This window comes from Colius striatus, chromosome 1 (genome assembly GCF_028858725.1).
Source record: "Colius striatus isolate bColStr4 chromosome 1, bColStr4.1.hap1, whole genome shotgun sequence".
Taxonomy (NCBI): Eukaryota; Metazoa; Chordata; class Aves; order Coliiformes; family Coliidae; genus Colius; species Colius striatus.
In genome coordinates, this window is record NC_084759.1 from 3670272 (window position 1) to 3689662 (window position 19391).

The 19391-nt window shown below is 42.6% G+C and overlaps 1 protein-coding gene across 6 annotated transcripts in view; it reads right to left on the minus strand.

Annotated features, from left to right (window-relative positions):
* The window catches only part of TENM4 (teneurin transmembrane protein 4), a 611632-nt gene that overhangs the window by 132963 nt on the left and 459278 nt on the right, over positions 1 to 19391 (minus strand). The gene's annotated exons all lie outside the window — the stretch shown is intronic.

The window sequence follows — 19391 nt, forward strand, 5'->3', positions numbered from 1 at the left end:
GCTCCTGACACCCACCATTTAGATATTTGTAAATATTAATGAGATCCCCCCTCAATCTCCTCTTCTCCAGACTAAACAGCCCCAGTTCCCACAGACTTTCCTCATAAGGAAGATGTTCCAGTCCCCTGATCATCTTGGTGGCCCTGTGCTGGACTCTTCCCAGCAGTTCTCTGTCCCTCTTGAGCTGGGGAGCCCAGAACTGGACACAGGACTCCAGATGAGGCCTCGCCAAGTATCTAGGCACCTTGGCTGCTTAAACCAAGGCTGTGCACATACCACTTCTTGCTGAATCTAATGTCAGCTTCATTGGAAGTCAGTAGGGATTATCCTATCAAACACTTCAGACATGGCTGAGGAAGGACTCTTGAGCTGCTGTCAGTTTTCACTTTGCCTGTGGCCTTGAGACACAGATTTTCACAGCTCCTAGGTGTGAGGGAGGTAATATCATACTACGGTGCCTGCTAGGAACAGAAGGGATGAGCAATTATTGACTTGCTGAAGATGTGGAGCCAAGCTGTATGTGTTTTTTCCTCCTTTCCCAACTGCCAGCCAGCAGTGCACTGGAGTGTGGGCTGGTCAGGATGGTATGTGAACACACAGGACCTACAAGTTAGCTAATGCAGCAATCAAACTGCACTAAATAAAGGAATTGGCTCTCCTTGGCTGACCTGATGAACAAAGTCTGGGGTAGGATAAAGGAAGCAGCAGACAAAAAAAGCTCTCCATCAACCTAGATTTATAGTACTAAAATTTTAGCAAGCTGAGAAGAAATGTCTTGAGAAAGTACAAAGTCTGAGACTGCTGGTATTTACTCCCAAAGTAGAAAAGTATTGCTGTAGTCTCTGGTGCTTTCCAGCATCTTTCACTATAGGAGTACTCTAGTGTGGGACTGAAACCACTCCTCTGGTTACTCTTTTACATTCTTTATTAATACATGTTGAACCTTGCACCTGAGAATACCAAATATCATCATTCTTCTTGCTCCTAGTTTGCCAAGTAATCCAGAGAACTCCAGCTTGGTTACTTCACATCCTCATTATGTCCTGTTCCTCAGCTTTGACCTTCAGAGTCCCATCTCTACAACGGAGATACCACTGGTACCCTCAAGCCCAATGATGTGCACTGCAAAGAACCTCCTCTGCTGCTGATTGTGAAGCTCTGAAACTTCAAAGAGACAAATATCTCCAGTGATGGACAGGAAAAGTGCCATCTTACAGGATTCGTCCTCTTGTCACTCCAGAATCCATGTGAACATCTTAAGGACTTCACTATTCACTTACTATTTTATATTTGGTTTGAGAATGTCAACAAGTCTGTGTGCTAGTGTTCATTTTTTGATGTGGAGATGTTATTTCTGTTTTCAAAGATTACAGAATCCTAAAATGGTTTGGGTTGGAAGGGACCTTTCAATGTCATTTAGTCCAATCCCCACTACAATGAGCTGTGACATCTTTAACTATATCAGGTTGCTCAGAGCCCCATCCAACCTGACTTTGAATGTTTCCAGTAATGGGACATCAACCACCTCTCTGGGCTAGTATTTCACCATCCTTACCATAAAAAAATTCTTCCTTATATCTAGTCTGCATCTCTCTTCTTCCAGTTTAACACCACTGTCCTGTCACTACAGATCCTGCTAAAACATCTGTCCCAATCTTCCTTATAAGATCCCTTTATATATTGAAAGGCTGCTCTAAGGTCTCCCCAGAGCTTTCTCTTCTCCAGGCTGAACACCCCCAGCTCTCCCAGCCTGTCTCCAGAGCAGAGGGGCTCCAGCCCTCGTATCATCTCTGTGGCGTCCTCTGGACTCGCTCCAGCAGCTCTGTGTCCTTCTGCTGTTGGTGCCCAGAGCTGGAGGCAGCACTGCAGGGGGGCTTAGCAGGGCAGAAGGGGACAATCCTCTCCCTCAACCTGCTGCCCACACTGCTTTGGATGCAGCTCAGGACAGAGTTGGCTTTCTGGACTGCCAGCACACATTGCCAGCTCATGTGCAGCTTTTCATCCAGCAATATCCCCAAGCCCTTCTCCACAGGGCTGCTCTTCATCCCTTCATCTCCCAGCCTGTATTGATCCCAGGGGTTACCTCAACCCAGGTGCCGGACCTTGCAGATAAAGCAAACAAGGCATGAAGAAGTAAAGTGATTTGAACCTTGTGACAGATGCAGGAACTCCCAGGTGTCCTGACATACAGTCTTGTGTCCTGTCAGTAAGACAGAGAAAAGCAGCTCATAGTAGGTCTGATATCTACAAGTCAGTGGTGGAGGTAAAAAAATAGCAGAGACAAAAGTAAACTATTTGGAATGACAGTCTGAAGCCTCCTTGGAGTTATTTAAAGGTGTGAAACTAGGATAACAGTGACATTCAAAAATGGTAGAGGGAAAAAAATCCACATTCTGAAAGGCAGAATCTCTGTGGAGTCATTCCTGTGTAAAGGGATGGAAAACCCACTAGGACATTTATATCCTGACTGAATTCTTTCTCAGACAACATGCTGCCAAGGGACAGTTTTACAATGCAGGCCAGGGACACTGCATGATCTAAACCAAACAGATCTTAGGCTAACCCAGAGTGGGAACACTTGGAAGATTTTGGGTTTCATCTCCCACCCAGCTGAGACCCCAGCAAAGGAGTTCACACACAAAGGAATTCGGGCTCCAGGTTATGAATGTATAATTAATATAGAATAGATAGATAAGGTGCTTTGGATTCCCAGGCTCTAAGAGCTGTAATAAAGACCCTCAGCTGTGAAAAACACTTGTGAAGCAAACTACTTACGACAGTCTCCCTAAAACGTAGTTTAATTATTTCTGACAGGGAAGCAGGAGCCAGGAACTCTCAAATCTAAATCTTCCATTTAGCTGCCAGTTTCAAGATAGATGGGAACCATACAATTTAAATGGCCTTACAACACACGTCCCTCTGTACGGCCTGGACCTTGATAACACAGCGCACTTAAACGCTCACAGGTGTCTGAGGGGGTGATTAAATAGTCAGAGTAGCTTTTACTTTTCTGGTGGCACTCAAAGAAATGATCAAAATGGATTTCAGATTGAGTTTCCACTTAAATACAGGTCTTTTTGGGCAGCTCAAGGTGACTGAGGCTGATTTACAGAAAAGAGCACGTGAATCTTTTCTTCATCATTCAGTCCCAGGGACAGAATTTGCCACCTCTGTTCTCATTATAAGCTGCATTTTATTGGGGGGGGGGGGGGGGTACATTTCCCAATTCTATTGTTAAAATTAGAGGACATGATTATCTACCATATGAACTGTACGAGCAAACGAGAAGGAAAGCTTTTAATTCTCCTATTACAGTATTCACAGACTGGCCAGCTGCACTACATTGCTCCTGCCTGTTTAAGCTTAGTTAGAAGGCTGTGCTCCTGCATAAAAGACCTGTCTGTTAAATATTTTCACACCAGCCGTTCCCAAAAGGTGACTAAATATTTCCTTTCATCTTTAATCTCTTCCACTGTTTCTATGAACAGCTTAGCCATTCCTTATCCTTTCCTAGAGGTGCCCTGAGTTTTACTTCATCTAGCTATGCAACACACAAAGACATGTGCAGGTCTTCAAAGGAAGGGGATCTTCTGAACAAACCTGGTACCCAATTCCAGGATCATACATGAGGCTTACTGTCCTCAGAAGGTACAAATTGCCCATGCACCTCTGTGGGAAATACCTGGACTTTAATTAATTCCATGTATTTTGGTCCCTGACATTTGCACTTACCAGAGGGCACTAACAGACAGTAATGGATTCATGGATGCAGTGTTTTATCTAAGTAATCAAGTTAATTTCTGCTCCACATGAGGTTTTGTTATGTTGCTATCTAGGATTAGTGTCTTCCACTGCTTAGATTTCATTTCACTTTATGTCACATTCTTACCTGAAGAACTAAATTGAGCATTAGTTTCCCTCTGTGGGTCAAGGCCTAACGACAGAGGACAAAAGTCCAAGAGGATAATTCACCTAAAATATCTTTAATGGAGAAATTCTGGAGCAGACTGTGAACAAAGTACTATTGAAGACCAAGATGCTATTGAAGCATGTCAGAAGGCTGTGCTGCCATTCAGTGAGATTTGGACAGGCTGAGAGTTGGGCAGAGGAACCTCCTGAGGTTCAACAAGGGCAAGGGCAGAGTCCTGCAGCTGGGGAGGAACCAGCTCCTGCAGCAGGACAGGCTGGGGGTGACCTGCTGGAGAGCAGCTCTGGGAGAGAGACCTGGGAGTGCTGGTTCATAATAAACTGAATATGAGCCAGCAATGTGCCCTCATGGGCAAGAAGGCAAATGGCAGCCTGGGATGCATCAAGAAGAGTGTGGGCAGCAGGGCGATGGAGGTTCTGCTCCCCCTCTACTCTGCCCTGGTGAGGCCTCATCTGGAGTTCTGTGTCCAGTTCTAGGCTCCCCAGCTCAAGAGGGATGGAACTCCTGGAGAGAGGCCAGTGCAGGGCTACCTAGATGATCACGGAACTGAAACATCTCTCTGAGGAGGAAAGGCTGTGAGACCTGGGGCTGTTTAAGAGAAGACTGAGGGGGGACCTTACCAATGCTGAGAAATCCCTAAAGGGCAGGTGTTGAGAGGATGGGGCCAGCCATTGTTGTGTGGTGGCCAGTGGCAGGACAAGGGATAACAGGCACAATATGGAACACAGCAAGTGCCCCTGGCACAGGAGGAGAAGCTTCTTTGTTGTTGAGGTGAGGGAGCCCTGGCCCAGGCTGCCCAGGGAGGGTGTGGAGGCTCCTTCTTGGGAGGTTTCCAAACCCACCTGGACGTGTTCCTGTCCCCCTGATGCAGAAGAACCTGCTTTAGCAGGGGGGGTTGGGCTGGACGAGCTCTGGAGGTCCCTCACAACCCCCACCATCCTGGGATTCTGTGAGTTTTAAGTAGTTCACCCATGGGTGTCAGGTGCATCACAAACATTATCCTTAGAACAGGACAATGCCATTCCAACAGGATCTGGCTATTTTTCATATAGAAAAATAGAAATCACTCATCTTCATTTTGAGGACCTGCACTGTTCCATCACTGCTCACTCCTACTTGGACCAGTCCATGAAGCCATCCTCAAGTGCCTCCTGGTTAGCTGGTTAGGTTTTGACAAATGGCTTTTTAAAAATTATTATTATCAACCCCTTAAGACTGAGGGAGAGATTTCCCTGGGATCTGCAAAGGCAGCCTCAGAATTCCTCAAGGCTCTCTTAAAAATTCTAATCCACCTTCAAACCTACCTGAAACCTTGACAGTGGCTGCTGATGTGCTTCTCCACATTGCACTGACAAAAACTGTATTGTAATTTTATTCTACCTCCATCAACACGTCCTTGTCTGTTGCTGTTCACTTAATATTTAAGGATCTCTGCTATCTGAGGCCAAGATGAGCTTTTTCATTCTGCATTTGCAGTGTGCCAGGTGTAATGAGGTTGCAGCCCATTAACAGCACTTCAGAAGTAAGAATACTAAAGCAATTACTCATACAAATAAAAACCTTGTACCTGGTTCTTTCTTTTTTCCCTTTTTGCATATCCTGCTTAAAAAAACCTGACCCAAATCTGTCCCCTTAAGAATAAAAAGTCTGCTCTGTTGCCTTTGATATTTCAGAAGAAAAATGGGAAAAGAAAGCTGTCTTTGAAAAGCCACCAGTGGATGCTTTGTTCATGGCCCTTTTTAATTGATATAACAGACACAGTAGCTTCCAACACAAGAAGTGGCATTATCCAGAATTCTATATTATTTTCACATTACACTATAGAATTCGGTTGAGAAAGGGATAATGATCTCAATTTGTGCTTCATTTGTAGCAAATCCTTTTTTACATGTTTACCCCTATCCCCTCAAAATCCTCAAATTAGCTTGACAACAGGTTAAAGCTTTTCCAGCTTGCAGAAGAGCAATGCAGACAGATTTTTTTCTTTAGCATTCATGTGATGCAGAATCAGAGATTTAGCTGCCTCTGACCTGCCTGCTAAATCCTTTCATAAATATGGATTTAGTGCTAAAATATAAGATCAGGTGAAATTGCTCAGAGCTTCCTGAAAACTGAGGCAGTTCCACTGATCTTCAACTTATTAATAGAAAATGTAATAATTAAAAATCTGCCTTAACTGGGATTTTCCCACTTCAAGTTGGCTCATCTGAGGCAATTTCCCACCTCAGACAGTGTTCCAGAAAAGAAGCAGAGGAGAGAGGCATTGCACAGAGCTAATAGGCTGAGTTTGGTGAGGAGCTAGGCCTTGTTTTCACAAATTGCATTTGTTTTTGAAGGTAAGTTATGAGGAATATCTGTGAAAAGCATCTAATATAAAGATATGGCTGTTGAAAACAGAAGGTTCATGATTGGCATGATTTAGATAGCAGTGAAGTGTTAAATACATTCTTCATAATGAAACTCATTTTGCAGTGTTATGAAGCTCTCAATTATGTGATTTGGTAACTTCACAGTGACACATGAACTTTTGTGATGGAACTGAGGAAGAAATAGAGCTCATTGGCTTTTGAAAGCATCCTTTTTACAGGTGCTATCAGGAAAGGTTCAAACCATGGAGCAAGACAAAACCTGAAAGGAGAGGTCTGAACTTCTGTCCTTGGCAGTAACAAATCTGTAGCATGAAATCCTCTGAAAACCATCCGTTCCAGCAGTGACTGAGGAGCAGTTGTGCAACTTGTGGCAATATCACTAATTGAAGGTTGTGTGGTTTTTTTCCCTTCAGAGACCATGTCCTAAAAGCAAGTTCTGCATAATTTAATGCTTTTATACAAATAGTCTGCTTATCTATTTTTAAAACACACATCAATTATGTAAATATTACTAGTGTGGAAGTAATAATTATTATTTATGTCAACAACCATAAAACCTGTTTGCTTTTATGACTGTAATTAACCTTCTGGTACTGAGATGACTGCCCACTCAAGGATCTCAATGCATTTACAAAGCTCAGCAAACAATCTCTGTGAAAGGCAACAGTTATTCCTTTTCTTTCCATGGATGAGGAAATAAAGATTAAAGGACGCTCCCCAGAGAAAATGAATCCATCAGCTTTGGCATCGTCCCTCATTAGGAAGAACAGTGACCTTTGGTGATGTTTGGAAGTGTGACTCAGCACACCTTCTGAACATGAAGCCCTGAGCAGTATCCTGGAGGGCCTGCACTGGGGAATGCATATCCTGCATTACAGGGTGTCCCTAACTAGGATAACTGACTTGACCTAGATGTTAATGCTGGCCAGGCTCTGCAGAAGGGTGAGTACAGGTGTTCAATACATGTGCAGAAGGGACAACTCTGCAGATCCAGAGAAGACTGAGCGTGCACGAAGGATGCATAAAACATGCACATGACAGGAGAGCTGTCATGCTAAGCAGTTGATCTGGCTTATCCCTAGGAGACGGGCTGCTGGAAATCCCTAATAAAAGAAAGCACCCATCTCTGGCCCTCAGCTAGACACAAAAGATTAACCCCGCTTCAGTCCTTTCCCCCATTTTTCTCCTGGTATTTAGTTCTTTGCTTGCATAAGGAGCTTTGTGTTTAACTGAAAGGCTTAGCAAATCTTCTAGGTCTCATCTCTCTCTGGAGATTCCAATCAGGAATCTATGTGGCTCTGAGCTGCCTAACTGGGAGATGAAGAGTCCACAGAGCAGCTGCTCACCTCGTGATGAGCAGATACAGGAGATTTGTCCCATAACTGCCCTGGAACTCACTTCTAATTTCTAAAATCAGTAATGAATGAATTTAGTATTGCAGTATACTTCAACAGATGTATGTTTGTCCTCTGAGGCTGAGTCTCTTTGCAAACACAGAGCACCTAGCGCAATGGGACTCTTGGGAGTTGTTGCTAGAAATAGCAACAGGAAGAACAGGAGCAGTCATTAGCAATTCCTGTGCTAATGGATCACAGCTTTTACCCAACCTATGCAGTTGCAGGAGATACAGTGGAACAGGTCAGATTTGTGTTAAAAAAAAAAGTCTGACTTCTAAGTGCAATTTCAGCTTGTTTCTTATTTGCATGAAGGTTTTCCAGCTCCTGTTTGAAAAGCTGTAACTGTGGGACATTGCATTAAACTCGTCTGCTGCCTTATATCAGCTTCTAGTTTCTACAGTATTTATACCATATTTCCATCCTTGTCTGAAATCCTAAGGACTGACCATCACACTGTGTTTAAAGCATCTCCTCTATAGCTGTGATTTCCTTTTGTATTCGTGTCAATCTTCCCTTTATTTATTACTGTGAACTTTCTTTTCAGCTGTCTCTTGCTGTGGAATAGCAGGACACGAAATGCCGGGTATGGATGGACTTTGGACTTGGAACTCAGATTTGTTGAATAAAAATAAATATCCCAAAATGTAGGATTATGTTTTTCTCTTTGAAGCTTAATTGGATCTCTGTGCTTTCTGGGATGTGACCTAAAGCTTCCCAGAGAAGAAACAATTTCTAATGTATTAAATGAAGTTCCTAACAAGGATTCTTCTCTGGACTAATTTTAATCTCTTTTCTGTGTCCATAAGGAGTAGATAATTTGACAGTAGAAAAGCCTTTTGCTCATGCTTACAGTCATTAAAAAGAACTAATTTATTTTCCAATTCTGTCCAGTTTGGTTTTGTGTAAAAGAAATTCAAGAGAGCATTTACAAATGCTAGTGCTGAAGTAATAATGACAAGCCAGAATTGCTTGGGATTCCCTTATTCAAAGCTTGACACTAATAGACAGACAGTCCCAACATGGTTTCCTTTTTCTTCAGACAACATTTTGCCAAGGAATTTAGAAGATTTGTTCTTATTAATAAGAGAGACAGAGAACACGTATTAAACATGCTGGGCTGACACATCCAGAAGTGAAATGTCTGACTGTCCACACAAATGGGATGCAGCAGCAGCAGCTGTTCCAAGAGCTTTCTGTCTGCTGTGCTGCCCATATGCCTCAACACTGCTCTGGATGGATCACCTTTACAGTAAAGAAGCAAAGCTCTCTCCAAAGCCCTGTCAAACTTTCACCTGTCAAGACCATTAGAAAGGTGATCATTAGTGAAAATTGTGATGATAGTTTTTAGAGTATGAACACCTTGCAACTTGGAAGGGGGCAGAAAGACTGCACTAAATCCAGTGCATCCACTTCACACAGCTTATTAAATCATGGATTTCTGGCCTTCAATAGACATCAATCTACTATATTACAAACACTGCTCTTACCTTACTTTTGCTTGCTCATTTTTTATGTCATTCTGTTTTACTGACTCCCAGATTATTTTCCCAATCATTTGATCTCAGCCAGCCTAAATTGGAATTAAACATGACTTGATGAAGCTGAAAACATCAGATAAACTTTTTCAGAAACTCTGATCCTGATGAGCTCTAGCCCCTAAATGGAGAACCCAGTGTGGAACCAATGATCATCCTTGCTGAGCCAAATGAGTCAGGTATGGGAGGGCAGTCTCCATCCAGCCTAGTCAAGGCAGAGCGTGACTATACTATGCACACGTATCCACTCTGCTGATATTCCAGCAGTATTCTGGTTAAAGGAGGGGGCAGCCAGAAGCAGAGGTCAGGACTAACAAAACTAAAAGGATGTCTACACAGTCTTCTGTGAATCAGTTACAAACTGATTGACCAACATTATCCAACATCACCAGGATGGGCTGTGGAGTTTCCTTCTCTGGAGACATTCCAAGTTCACCTGGACAAGTTCCTGTGTGCCCTACTCTAGGTGGTCCTGCTCTGGCAGGGGGGTTGGACAGGATGATCTTTCAAGGTCCCTTCCAACCCTTAAGATTCCGTAATTCTGTGATTCAATTCAAAAGTTGCATAACTGCCATAAATAAATCTACAACTCTGTCCTCAGTGATGGCTGGATTTTGCTTTCCAAGTCAAAGACTTAATATTGTTTAAAAAATGGAGACATGACGGGTATTCTATTGTAGAGAAGGGCCTGAATTATCACCAGCCCCTATGATGCAAGTCAAGAAACTTTAAGGACTCTAAGGCTCTTCCCTTCAAAACCAAGTCAGAGAATAAGTTAAAATTTGGTTGAGATTTGTAAGTTTTCAGTGACACAAATTGCTCAGTCATTCTCAAAACATGCTATTCTAACAGTAGCCTTTTTTAATCATGGAATTTAACAGCTTGTTTTGATGCACTGAAACTTCTATTCCTTCAATTAGAGAAACATGAACCCCACAGAGTCTGGTACATCATTGCTGTTCTCAGACAGAAAAGTCCACTGGACAAAAGCATAATTGATCCAAACAAAAAGAACTTTTGAGTCCATTGTGTGACTGCTGAGGTCACATTTGGGTATAGGGAAGAATGCTGATCTAAAATTGGCATGCTGGGAATTAGCTCTAATTGTAGAAAATAAATAGGGAAAGGAGTAGTCTATCCATTGCCCTTTAAGGGGGGCCATAAATTTGCAGTGATGCTGGAACAGCTGATATGAAAGAAAGAAACTTTACTCATCACAGCATGCCTAAGGTCAGTGAAGACCAGGGATTGCGTGTTACACCACTGGACGTGCACTATTCTCAGCCTGAGACATGACCTAATCAGACCAAATGTTTTGTGATCTAATGGTCAGAGCCAGACTGATGATATCACCATTTCCACTGGTTTTGGCCAAGGTTGAAATAACAACTCAGATGCCAGTTTTCAGTGTTTTTGATCACTCCCTTGGCCATTGTATTTGACCAAGACTGCATGGACTGCTGCAAACAGACAAGTGGCTAAAAGTAAGACCTTAAACACCTCCTGAAACTGACAGAAGTTTGATGGATCTGTGGTTGGCCAGGGAAATGTGCTAAGACAACTTCTCAATTGTCAAATTGTAAGTAGGAATCTGTATTTAAAAACATAAATCGTGTTTTCTATCTTACTGGGAGTTTTCTCCCTTCCTTTAGCATGTTCTTTTCATCAGCTGACCACAAAGATATTTGGACTTCTGAAGAATTGGACTCCCCACAAAAAGAACTCAACTACTACCTTTTTTTTTATTTTTCCACCACATCAGGGTCTCCTTATAGATATTTTTCAGAAACAAAGGAAAAGGGAGTAAGAGTATTGAAATGAAAGCCTTTCTGAATACTTTTATTTCAAATATTATGGCTGGTTTTAGTCTTTTTATTGCATTTTTTAATAAAAAGCTTAGAAGGCTTTAGAGCAGAAGTTCATTTTGGCAATGGGCAGGCTAAAATCTGTACTCATAATCCCATCTACATGAAAACCTTTCTGTTTTGTACAATGATAGTTTTTGTTAACGCTGTTCATTCTCTGAATTCATTTATTCCTTCAAAATTCACACAGCAGATATCTGCCAGGGAGAGCTTGTGTTAGCTTTGTGTAACAGCACTAGGATGCACATACGTTAATTCCTTAGAGACAAGACTTAACTTCTCTCCACTGAAAAGAAACAGGGAAGATCACAAGTACACAAATCAGCATGTTATGGTTCTGCAAATCTGAGGATGAAATCCCTGCTGCTGCAAAACATTTCCTGGCCTTCTAAAATGGTTAAAAGACCAAATAAAGGCCTTCAGGAGTAGGTTTGAAATTTTACTATGGAGCCAGAACAGATTTGGATGGTATCTTCTGAAGCCTAACTTTGCAGAGTCTGTGCTCCCAAAATTTCAGTTGTCCCAGACTGTTATAAACTGAAGGAAGATCATTCAAAGTGGCATGTGATTATATGGCTGTGCCTAACAGCATTTTCTTAAGTCATGAAGAACTACAACATCTTAGATTTGCATGCTTATCAATTTCAAGTGTTATATCTTAAGGTTTAGTTATCTTGGTGTTTCTCATGTGTTTTAAAGCTTAGAAAAAGACAAACCAGTGATTTCTTGGGCATTACAGGGGGGAGAGCTAGTCTTTAGTAAGACACAAGACTGGGTTAAGGATCAATTGAGCAGTCTGGATGTACATAAATCCATGGGTCCCGACGGGATGCACCTGTGGGTGCTGAGGGAGCTGGCAGAAGTCATTGCTAAAACACTCTCCATCATCTTCATTAAGTCGTGGAGAACAAGAGAGGTGCCTGAGGACTGGAGGAGAGCAAATGTCACTCCAGTCTTCAAAAAGGGCAAGAAGGAGGAGCTGGGTAACTACAGACCTGTCAGCCTCATCAACATCCCTGGAAAGGTGATGGAACAACTTATGCTGGGTGCTGTCTCCAGGCATTTAAAGGACAAGAGGGTTATTAGGAGCAGTCAATATAGCTTTACCAAGGGGAAGTCATGTTTGACCAACCTTATAGCCTTTTATGAAGATGTAACCAGGTGGATAGATGGTGGTAGTGCAGTGGATGTTGTTTATCTTGATTTCAGTAAAGCATTTGACACCACCTCCCACAGAATCCTGGCAGCAAAAATGAGAAAGTGTGGGCTGGATGATCAGGTAGTGAGGTGGATTGTGAACTGGTTGAAGGGAAGAAGGCAGAGAGTTGTGATCAATGGGGCAGAGTCTAGTTGGAGTCCTGTGTCTAGTGGAGTCCCTCAGAGGTCAGTGCTGGGACCAGTTCTGTTCAATATATTCATTAATGATCTTGCTGAGGGAACAGAGGCACTGTCAGCAAGTTTGCTGAGGATACTGAACTGGAGGCAGTGGCTGACACCCCAGAAGGCTGTGCTGCCATCCAACCAGAGCTGGACAGGCTGGAGAGTTGGGCAGAGAGAAAAACACTGAAATCCAACAAGGGCAAGTGTAGAGTCTTGCATCTGGGAAAGAACAACCCCATGTAGCAGTACAGGCTGGGGGATGAACTCTTAGAGAGTAGCACAGGGGAAAGGGAGCTGGGGGTGCTGGTGGGCAGCAGGATGAGCATAAGCCAGCAACGTGCCCTCATGGCCAAGAAGGCCAATGGCAGCCTGGGGTGGATTAGAAGGGCTGTGGGCAGTAGGTTAAGAGAGGTTCTCTACGATGCCCTCATGAGACAGGATCTGGAATATTGTGTCCAGTTCTGGGCCCCTCAATTCCAGAAGGACGGGGAGCTGCTGGAGAGAGTTCAGTACAGGGTCACAAAGATGATGGAGTAGAGCATCTACCTCTGGTGAAAGGCTGAGGGAGCTGGGGCTCTTCAGCTTGGAGAAGAGAAGACAGAGGGGTTACCTCATTCATGTTTACAAATACATAAAGGGTGGGTGTCAGGAGGATGGAGCCAGGCTGTTCTCAGTGATATCCAATGACAGGGCAAGGGGCAATGGGTACAAGCTGGAACATGAGAGATTCCAAAGAAATACAAGGAAAAACTTCTTCCCTGTTGAGGTGAGGGAGCACTGGCAGGGGCTGCCCAGATGGGCTGTGAAGTCTCCTTCTCTGCAGACATTCCAAACCCAGCTGGATGAGTTCCTGTGTGCCCTACTCTAGGTGGTGCTGCTCTGGCAGGGGGGTTGCACTGGATGAGCTTTTGAGGTCCCTTCCAGCCCTTGAGATTTTGTGATTCTGTGACAGCTGATGTAATATCCATCTTTTACATAGATATTTTTACCCCTTAACAAAGAAAATAATGGTTAAAAGGAGGAATTATGGTAACGTCTTCCAAGGATGGATTTTTGTTAGCCTTGGGCATGACATGAATTTAACATGAGATTTTGCTGGGTGAGTTTGACACCAATAAGCCCAAGGAAATAAATTTTTATTACACATATCATGTTAACCCTGGTGCTATTTGACCAAAGGGATATGATGTTGCCCAGTAAGATATATAAGAATTGTGTTTCTGTGTGTCTCTGTGTGTGTGTACAATAATAACCTGTGCAATTCCTGATGAAAAAAGACTCTGAAAGGTAATGGTGCATTTGCCCTAGCTTTTCTCTTTAAAAGTTCATTCTTCTTGGTCTCCTTATCTACTAATTGGAGTAGAGAATATGCCTGTTTCAATGAACTGTATAACTTTGCGGTGGAGAACTCTGTTGGGTGCTATCTGAAAGACTCTCTCCATTGTTAATTTATACAACTAAACTGGTACTAAAAAATTCAGTCATTACCATTAACTGATACAGAATCTTAAATCTAATCATTGCTTGTGAATGGACTTGAATTGACCCATAAGCCTACAAAGTAAACAAGTGCTTTGCCATTGACTCCAATGTGCTGTGCAACAATTTACAAGCCTGTGGCTTCCTTGCAATCAGAAATATGGATACATACTAGTTTTGCTTTAAATCCACCTTCTCAGCCTACCAGAGGCAGTGAAGCCATAGAGGATTGCTTTACAACTGATGGCTAACTACCTGGCCTTCTGCTGTCCCTATGGTTACCCACACTATTTCCCCACTGTGCTCAGATACCAGGTTTATCTAGGCATGGTGTTGTGATTACTACTTGACACTCTGAAATCCCTCTTAAGCTGTTTTTAACTGATCACAAAGGCTAAGAGAGTTTCCTATTTCTTTATGTTAAATGCCACATTTCTGTAATTGCCTCTCTCCAGAGGAATCTGTGATCATGCTGCCTGCTGAGCCTTCTACAGTTATGTGGCAGAACTGAGGATCTCTCAAAAGCTGAAATCCAGATTGCTCCAATGCAACATGAAGTACCAAAATAAGAAGGCAGCTGGATTGCTGAGGAATCAATTAAGCTCTCTTTCAAGAATTTCCACCTAACTAAAATCCAAACAGCCCTCTGCAGAGGTTTTTCTAGGACAACTATCCCACTAAATTGGTAATATCATGGGAAGCTTAAAAGCAAGAGGGGATGGCAGGGAACTGGGCATGAATCCTAAACCAGGTTTTTTTTCTGTCCACTAAGGACATTTATAACATTTTTAGTCAGAGCAAGTGTGGCCAGGATGAGAGCTGCAGTGCTAGAAATCCCGAGGAGATAGATGAGCTAAAACTCTACTTCTATCCCAAATGACAGGTACTCTGTGCTTTAGAATGATGCCCAGTTGACATTAAGATTCAGGGCATGAAAACCCTTGCCCTCAACTTTGTCATCCCTTTGCATCCATCCAGCCAATTAATTCTTTTCTTTGAGATGACTGCTTACAGCATCTGCACTGAGGTGGGACACTCTCCCAGGGAGTGAGAGAGCACATCCAATGCTTTCCCACACAGAGGAGAAGCCTACATTTAGGAATTTAAGATAGCTTTTCAAGAGACAGCTCTAAGCAGTAGGATGTCTCAGAAGTTGAGAAGCTCTCTTCCACACACTGTAGTAAAGTTAGATGATCTGCATCTGCTCAAGGTAAATTGTAAATGCCTAAATATCTTTGTGATCATAGACCTTTGTAACAAAGTATGGCAACTGTGAAGCAGTTGTCTATTCCCAAAGTGGGAGAAGAGCAGTCATAAAGTCAAAAGACATATCCTCAGAAAACACTGTTAGGAGCAAGCCCGTTGACAGAAGCTATGAATAAGACCAAACTACTAGATTTGCTGAGATAAGGTCATGCAAGCTCAGCCTCAGTCTCTGGGCAGGTGTGTTTTCACAGACTTCTCAACATGGGAAATAAAACATTTTAACTTCTAACATTACTGAGTCCCAGCTTCCAGTTCCCAACTCTTACCATTAAATGTACAGCCTATGATTTTATATCTCCACTGCCACTTTAAGGAACACTATATCCAAAGTACTATTCCCATTACTGCACTTCCCCAGTGTACTGTGAAGGGTCTGAAGTACTGCACTGGATGTTGACTGTGCATTAAGAGAGTTGTTAAGAAGAGGTGATTGGGAAGGAAGCCTTATCCATACACAGGTCCATCTACAACCACAGTCAACCGATCAAAAGTGCACTTGTTATACAGAGAACATAATTTGTACTGCTGCATTGTATAATCAGCATTCCCATGACTGTAGTGAATATGATGCAGGTCAAGACATCAACTACCAGAGACCAGTGTGAAAGTGACTGATTTAAATTTGAAGACAGTGAAAGACAACACCAGGTAACTTAATTCCTTTAAGAATGATTTTGCATCCAAGTACAACGCTGGTTTGACGGGCCTGGGATTGTATTGTTGCATCAGTGAGATCCCTCAGGGAAATGATGCATTCCCCCAGTGCAGATAACCTGAGTCATCTATTCATTTCACTGCACTCAGCTGACCTGTTTTATGGTACATGGTGTGTTACCTCTTGAATAGCCAAAAATACTTGGTCCACTTCAAATAGGTCAAGAATGAGACTCTGTCACATATTAACTTCTGTTTCATGTTGCAGCACAGGCAATTTTCCTCTTCCCACTATATTCATACAATAAAAGGTTAAGACAGTTGCCCTATAATGGCCTCATTAGTTGCCAGGCTTGGAGAATGAAGTCCTTTGCTAAGGCTCATTAAGAAATGAAGGGAGAGAGCACACCAAAAGCCTGGATACCGAGGATTTGTGATGGCAGACCCTGGAGAAAAGGGGTTAGAAAGAATGGTTCCTTTATGATCTTTCTTGTACTAAGGTTGGTCAAACAGGATTTCCCCTTGGTGAAGCCATGTTGAGTCCCCCTGATAACCATCTTATCCTTCATATGTTCAGTGATAACATTCTGGATGAGTTGTTGCATCACTTTTCCAGGGATGGAGGTGAGGCTGACCGGCCTGTAGTTTCCTGGGTCGTCCTTCCTGCCCTTTTTGCAGACTGGCATGACATTGGCCTTTCTCCTGTCCTCAGGCACCTCACCTGTCCTCCATAACTGTTCAAAAATGATGGAGAGAGGCTTAGCAATCACATCAGCACTCTGGGATGCATCCCATCAGGACCCATTGACTTATGAGCCTTAAGCTTGGCCAACAAGTCTTTAACCTCTTCCTCTTCCACCCAGGGCAAGTCCTCTGCTGTCCTGGCCATCCTGTTATCCTTGCAGGACTGGGCTTCCCGAGGGTCAGCCTTGGCCGTAAAGACCGAAGCACAGAAGGCATTCAGTACTTTGGCCTTCTCTGCATCCTCAGACACCAGGGCACTCTCAGCATTTAGCAGCAGGCCCACATTCCCCCTCATCTTCCTTTTGCTGCTGATGTGCCTGAAAAACCTCTTGTTTTCCTTTACTGTCCTGGCCAGGTTTAATTCTAGAAGGGCTCTAGCCCTGCTGGTTGCACCCCTGCATGCTCTGGCAATGTTCCTGTACTCTTCCCAAGAAACCAGCCTCTGCACCTTTCCCTAAAAGACTTTTTCTATTTTGGGCTCAATCACAAAAGAAGTGCAAACTAAGGGAAAGTGGATTCTACGAAAATATCCCTTGCTTGAAAGAATGAAGCATGTTTAAGACCCCTTCTTTCCAGAGTGAAACATCCACAGTACTATGGCTACAGACATATCTCAAGATATACTGGCAGTGGGCACATACATAAAGCAAACAAAAAAATCACCTGAAATCATGATCTTTACAATACAGTACATAGCAAACTTCACAAGAAACTGAATTGCACAGCTTGCCTATGAAGACATAGGCTAAGTGAAATGAAACAAAGATAATATAAACAGAAAATAGAAATCCCTGAACAGAAATTCTTGTGAAAACATCAGGGTTTTATCCAGCAATCTGTCTTCCTCTAAGATTCCTGACAAAGGCAGGTGAAATCTACCTACTTACCTAAATGACTGGGTCTAAGGTTCAAAGAGAGTCTAGTTTTACTTTCTGCATAAGGCAATGCACGGAATTCCACTCAGTTGCTCCCATACTGACTGTCACCTTCTAAATGAACAGAGCTTAGAGCATTTCAGCTAGGTGTTAGACTTTACATCAAGGTGTTAAGAGCTGGAAAACCCACTGTGCCTCTTCACTTTTTATTTTGTGTTTCCAGGTGGTTATACTGTTCTCAGGGCCTGTTTCTCAATGTGCTTCACAAAAAGGGATGCCCTTGGCACTAGCCCACATAAGCAGAGTCCTGTAGATTCCACTGGGACTGAACACACTCCAAAGTGCTTTGCTGAGCTGAGGCTAATTTATCCAAGTACTTAATTATTTCACTTAGTAATTCTCCAGTCCTATTTGGTCCTTTTTTATAAGAAAATAAATGTCTGTCCCCTTTAGTCTCTTCTAGAGCATCCCCAGCCCACTGAGTTGGGCAGTATGTTATTACCTGTACTAACACGCTTGCTCACTCTGTTTTAATCATGGAAGTGGAGTACCACACATCTTGTGAGTAAATCTGTCTTTCAAATCAAGTCATCAATTCAATGGAAAGGTCCAGGTAAGACATGGAAGTTTACAAATCACCTTAGCTGTTATTTTAGCTGTAAGGCACAATAACCTGAATGTTACAAGTAGCTCTGTGAAGAAAAAGGTCTTGGAATGATGCTCAAGTTTGTCTCAAATAACCTCACACTGCCAAAGAAAGTTTGTACTGGATGGATTTATAAAAGCAGTATAAGGAAAGCTTATAAATCATCTGTATGTGACCCTGCAGGTTAACAAAGGGAAAGTGAATTCTGTTTGCATGTAGAAATGAACATTTTTCTAAAGCCATCCCTGCAATCCCCAAACCTCCACATAAACTCAGAATAATGGCTCAATGATGAAATATGCTACAAAATCACTAGAAATACACTACTACCATTCCCCTTATGGTGGAATTCATCCTCCTGTCAATGCAAGATAGCTTCCTTCCCTACATCTGCAAAAGTTTTGATCAATCTAGTTTTAGCCCTAGGCACGTAGGCCTGCTCTTTTGCTTACTCTTCAGCCCAGTCAATTTTGCTTTATGACAAGCTTGCTAAATGACGATTGTTGAAAAGACTTTCTTTTCACATCTCTTCTATCAGTTTATTCAGTTTGCTCCATCCTTGGAATTTACTCTGTTAATATACTTGCAAGCCATTAACCTGATTTTCTTTACACATGATGGTAATTCTTCAGTGAAAATGTTTATGAGCCCAGGAAGGGTGTGGAGTCTCTTTCTCTGTAGGTTTTCAAACCTGCCTGGACACATTCCTGTGCACCTTGATGGAGGTGAACCTGCTTTAGTAGGGGGTTGGACTGGAGGTCCCTTCCAATTCCCACCATTCTGTGTGATTTGGTGGTATTTGTTGTACTATATCCACTCTACAAATAGGTTTCTTTGTCACTTTGCTGAAAAATCATTTAATTTCATTGCTCATACTAAGTGGATTTTTGGCCTAGTTCCACCCGAGCTGTGTAAGGCAAAGAAGCTGTTATTGCTGTGGTCTCTTGTTTGTGAGCACAATATACAACACAAAAGTCTAAACACTAGTGTTCCATAGGTTCTGACTATTTAATGTACTATGGCATTTCTCAGCATGGCATCTAAGAGCTAACTGCACTTGGAAGAAAAGAAAAAGCTCCTGAATGTTTTTCTTTAGCCTTCCTTTCAGATACTTGATGCAGATTTTGAGCAAGATGCCTATTCAGCTGAGAAATGAAGGAAGGTCACAGTCCCAGACTCTAACACAAAACTGCCAGTGAAAATCTGTCTTCTTGAAAGGCATTTGTACTATTAAATACTACTCAGTTAACTTA